Here is a 6,000-nt window from a genome sequence, read left to right as displayed (position 1 = left end):
ACGATATCCTGGTCTATTCGAGGAGCGAAGAAGAGCACAGACATCACCTACGACTAGTTCTGGAGGTTTTAAGGACCGAGAAGCTTTACGCTAAATTCTCAAAGTGTGAATTTTGGCTCCGAGAAGTAGGATTCCTTGGCCACGTAGTAAGCAAGGAAGGAATACATGTGGACCCCTCGAAGATCAAAGCAATCGAAGATTGGTCAACACCTACAACGCCGACAGAAATCCGACAGTTTTTGGGACTCGCAGGCTACTATCGAAGATTCATACAAAACTTCTCCAAAATCGCTAAGCCTCTCACCACCTTGACTCAGAAAGGGGTGGTGTTCGAATGGGAAGATAAACAAGAAGCCTCCTTCCAGACACTAAAGCAAGCCCTATGCAGCGCACTAGTCTTGTCTCTTCCAGAAGGAACTGATGATTTTGTGGTGTATTGCGATGCTTCAAATCAAGGCCTCGGCTGTGTGCTCATGCAAAGGGGAAAAGTCATCGCTTATGCATCAAGGAAACTGAAGACACATGAAGTTAATTACACAACCCACGACCTTGAATTAGGAGCTGTGGTGTTCGCCCTGAAGATCTGGAGGCACTACCTCTACGGCACCAAGTGCACCATCTTCACTGATCACAAAAGTCTTCAACACATTCTCAATCAGAAAGAACTAAACATGCGCCAAAGAAGATGGGTGGAATTACTGAATGACTACGAATGTGAAATTCGCTACCACCCGGGCAAGGCTAATGTAGTAGCCGAAGCCTTAAGCAGGAAAGAATACTCGGGTCGCCGAGTAAAATCCCTAGCCATGACCATCCACTCCCAACTGGCCACCCAGATCAAGGACGCCCAATTAGAAGCCCTGAACCCAGAAAACGTGGCAAGCGAAGCACTAAAGGGGATGGATAAGAACTTGGAAGTCAAAGGGGATGGAGCTCGTTATCTCATGAATCGAATCTGGACACCGAAGTTCGGTGGGTACCGAGACGTTGTAATGAACGAGGCCCACAAGACTCGATACTCCATTCATCCGGGGTCAGATAAGATGTATCTAGACCTCAAAAGGTTATACTGGTGGCCAAACATGAAGGCTGAAATTGCTACTTATGTGAGCAAGTGCCTCACTTGCGCCAAGGTCAAGGTGGAATATCAGAAGCCATCAGGACTACTTCAACAACCGGATATACCCGAGTGGAAGTGGGAGCGAATAACCATGGACTTCGTAACCAAACTGCCTAAGACATCAGGTGGGATGGATACCATATGGGTGGTTGTGGACAGATTGACCAAGTCCGCGCACTTCCTGCCAATAAAGGAAACAGACAAGATGGAAAAGTTGACCAGGACGTACATTAAGGAGATCGTGCGACTACATGGTGTACCAACATCCATTATCTCGGATCGAGATAGTAGATTCACCTTGCGTTTCTGGCAGTCCCTACAAAAGTCTCTGGGAACCAGGTTAGACATGAGTACGGCCTACCATCCACAAACGGATGGACAAAGCGAGAGAACCATCCAGACGTTGGAAGACATGCTGAGAGCCTGTGTGATAGATTTTGGTAAAGCATGGGATACCCATCTACCGCTTATCGAATTCTCTTATAATAACAGTTATCACACTAGCATTGGAGTCGCTCCATTCGAAGCTCTCTACGGTCGCAAGTGTAGATCACCACTGTGTTGGGCCGAAGTTGGAGATACTCAGCTAGCCAGAGGGCAAGTCCCTGATAGCACCCTTACGGGGCCGGAAATCATAAGGGAAACCACAGAAAAGATCATTCAAATTCGGGAAAGACTAAAAGCGTCTCGTGATCGACAAAAGAGTTACGCGGATAAGCGACGCAAACCTTTAGAATTCCAGGTCGGAGACCGGGTACTACTAAAAGTTTCCCCCTGGAAGGGGGTGATACGTTTCGGTAAACGGGGGAAACTAAACCTAAGGTACATCGGTCCGTTCGAAATCCTTGCTAGGATTGGTCCTGTGGCGTACAAACTCCGACTACCACAAGAACTTAGTAATGTGCACCCTATCTTCCACGTGTCCAACTTAAAGAAGTGTCTGTCTGACGAGACACTCGTAATACCACTCGAAGAAATCGAAGTTAATGAAAATCTCCACTTTGTGGAGGAACCCGTCGAGATCATGGATCGAGAGATCAAGAGAACAAAACAAAGTCGCATTCCCATAGTGAAGGTTCGTTGGAACGCGAAACGAGGGCCTGAGTTTACCTGGGAACGTGAAGATCAAATGAAGCAAAAGTATCCACATCTTTTCCCAAACCCTTGAAGTCCCAGCCGAATTTAAATTTCGGGACGAAATTCCCTCTAACGGGGGGATGATGTGACAATCGTCAATCTTGAGTCAAGTCAAGTCATCAAGTCAAGTCGGTCAACTCTATTAAACCTTGTGTATTAGGGTTTGTGTTATGTTCGTACTGTATAACTTGCTATATTAATGGGAAAACATCACTAGAGAAAAGTTTTGTGTTAAAAATTTCCTAAGCCTTAGTACTAATCAATGAATTAAACTGATGAAAACCATGTTGCATACTCATTAGGAGTGTGTGGGATCCTTAATCATTACTTAACGGGCTCAAGAGACTCGCATTACGGAACCAAACACTCACAAATGCCACACTTGAAATCTCTCCCAACTATCTCTCTGTATGAGAAATCTCTCCAAGAATGTCAAATCTCTCCTAAATCTCTCTAAGTATGTGAAATCTCTCTCAAATATCTCTCTGTATGAGAAATCTCTCCAAGAATGTCAAATCTCTCCTAAATCTCTCCAAGTATGTGAAATCTCTCTCAAATATCTCTCTGTATGAGAAATCTCTCCAAGAATGTCAAATCTCTCCTAAATCTCTCTAAGTATGTGAAATCTCTCTCAAATATCTCTCTGTATGAGAAATCTCTCCAAGAATGTCAAATCTCTCCTAAATCTCTCCAAGTATGTGAAATCTCTCTCAAATATCTCTCTGTATGAGAAATCTCTCCAAGAATGTCAAATCTCTCCTAAATCTCTCTAAGTATGTGAAATCTCTCTCAAATATCTCTCTATATGAGAAATCTCTCCTAAATCTCTCCAAGTATGTGAAACCTCTCTCAAATATCTCTTTGTATGGGAAATCTCTTCAAGAATGTGAAATCTCTCCCAAATCTCTCCAAGTGTGAGAAATCTCTCCCAAATCTCTCTCAAAAGTTTCCCGTAACTTTTTGGAATCATTCGGGTCATTCCGGCCCTTAACCGGGTCAAAAACGGCTTAAAACGGGGCGAAAACGAGAAAAATAGGCTTTAGGAACCGAAACCGGAATGGGAGGCTTCTTAGGACCAGAGACCGAGCCTCTGGTGGCTAAGAGACCAGAGGCCGAGCCTCTGGTGGCTAAGAGAACCGAGACCAACCGAGCGATCGGTCCCTCTCGGTGCCTCTCGGTCCGCCTCCCTCTCGGTGCCTCTCGGTCTCTATTCGCGCTCGGTTCCCTTTCTCTCGCTCGGTCTCTATTCGCTTTCTGTTCCTTATCTCTCGCTCGGTCCCTCGCGCGCTCTGTTCCCTTCTCTCCCCTCTGTCTCTCGCACGCTCTGTTCCCTTCTCTCCCCTCTGTCTCTCGCGCGCTCTGTTCCTTTCTCTCCTCTCTGTCTCTTCGTGCTCTCGGTTCTTCCCTCCTTCTCCTCTCCTCTCGGTTCCGCCTCCCTCTCTCTCTCGGTTCAGCATAAGAGGGCCGAGCCTCGGCCAGATTTCGCATTTTTGTCATTTTCAGCCCATTTTTAACATTTTAAGCCCGTTTTTCGTGATTTTAAAGCGGGATTTTCTCCAGAAATTTTATTTTAACATAATAAACTCTAAATATTCATAATTTAAACATATTTTTATAAAAATCATTAATTAAATAATAAAGATCTAATGGGGGATTTATTTAAGGTAGAGTGTTGACTTTGCCTTAACTTATGACACAAGCAACCACCCCACACCCACTCTATGACCAGCCATACCTCCCCACCTTACCTATGTCACTTCAATGTTCCCTTACACTCAAATTTCACTCACTCCCACGTTTTTGAGCTGGAACAAACAACCACACTCCTCATTTCTCTCATTTCTCTCATTCCACTAAGTAACAAACACCACTTTTTCTCTCAAACTCTTCTACACAAATTTTCGAGATCCAAGGCTGATTTCAAGTGTTCTTCCACACTTAGTAAGTAAAAATTCATCCTCCCTATTACTATTTCACTTCATTCTACTCAAATCTTTGGTTGCTTACACAAACTCCCTAACTATGATGTTAGATTCTCGAAAACCTTCAAGGCATCTCCAAGTGTTCTTGAATTAAACACTTCCATTCTTCAACAATCATCTACTGAAATCACTCAAGGTGAGTTCATACCCCTACATTTTCATGTTTTCTCAAGTTTTCAGGGGGGGGAATACAAGTTAAAACACTAAGAACATATCTAAATTTTTCTAACAGCCTTCATCAGAAAAGTTCAACTCCATTCACGGACTGTTTTGGGCATCTTAAATATTTTTGTTTTCAAAACTGTATAAGGTGCAAATAGTTCAAGTTTTTAGCTTTAAAATGGCTACTTGCACATCTCCATACGATTTTTCTACAATTTATGGTGATTTTTACAAAACTGCCTATCATTTCAAACAACAATCCGGACCAGTCTGTGATTTTGGACTTTTTCACCCAAGTTAGAGGTCATATTAATTTGTGATAAAAATTATGAGCAAACTAGACACATTTTGTGAACTCTCAGAATTTACGGATCTAGTTTTCGACTTCGTATGATTTTTCTAGGATTTTTCCAAAACAGGGCAGAATTGCTAAATTTTGCCAACAGCATGTAAATATCATAACACTTTGTATTATGTTGAGCAAAGTGTATAATCATAAGTTTTAATATTTGAATGTGTTTCCTAGTTAGTTTATCATTATGAACTGAAACCAAGACACTCATATTAAATATTATTCATTCATTTTAGAACACGTATTATTTAACTATAAAAAGTATAGTTTGATAAATTCATAACACTAATACATGTCCATGAGAGAGATCATACATATTACATACATTTTAGATAAACTATAATAGGTATAGTTTATGATACATCACTCAACGCACTCGTACAAAAAGGGTACATCCATACAAGAAAGATTTATATTCACACACATTTCACGTAAACTTGTTAACCTATGTTGTGAGACTCTCTCTCTCTCCCCGTACGTCCGAGTGCGGGATATAATTCCTGGTAGTTATAATCAGAATCTCCTTGAGGGAGAACGTGATACTTGTATATAGATCTATATTGGGTTTGACACCCTACACCTTGCTGCTAGCTACAGTGGGACCTGCAGGTCTACGGGTGACAAATGTCATTTCATTTTCGCGACGCCTGAGAAACGTTGTGGCAGGTTCACATAGTCACAGTATGATTATAGCGACTTACGTAGGGGGATAACAATTCATGAAGTTTACGGGGTTTCATAAAACCGAAGTAGGTTTTAGGCTGATAAAAGAAATTTACTTTCCATAACATTTTAAACTCACAATATTTCTACTAAGAAACGATGATTTCTCATACATCCTAGTCTTTGGCTATAAGGTTACATTTTTCGGATTTCAAGGAAAATATCGGATTTTTCTGAAACAAACACGACATTTACATGTGAAATACTTCTACTAAGTTTATTAATAAAAGCTTATGAACTCACCAACCTTTGTGTTGACACCTTTCAAACAACTTGTATTCACAGGAAAACACTAATCAGGTTATCAAGTGCTTTTGAGGATGGGACGTTAAGGCGTCAAACTTTTCACATTTTGACAACATATTGTAATTGATTTTGAAACATGTAATTCATACAAGTGATGTAACTTTTTCAATTATATATATGTTGGTTGTGTTTGCTTAAATTACTATTAAAATTGTGGTTATGATGCTATACATGAAGTCTTCCACCCCCGGACGTTTCCGCCATCCTTGGTTTGGGGG

This window comes from Lactuca saligna, chromosome 1, assembly GCF_052625555.1.
Source record: "Lactuca saligna cultivar CGN05327 chromosome 1, ASM5262555v1, whole genome shotgun sequence".
NCBI classification, from domain to species: Eukaryota; Viridiplantae; Streptophyta; class Magnoliopsida; order Asterales; family Asteraceae; genus Lactuca; species Lactuca saligna.
The sequence above is the reverse complement of the archived record's forward strand: the minus strand, read 5'-3'. Positions refer to the sequence as shown.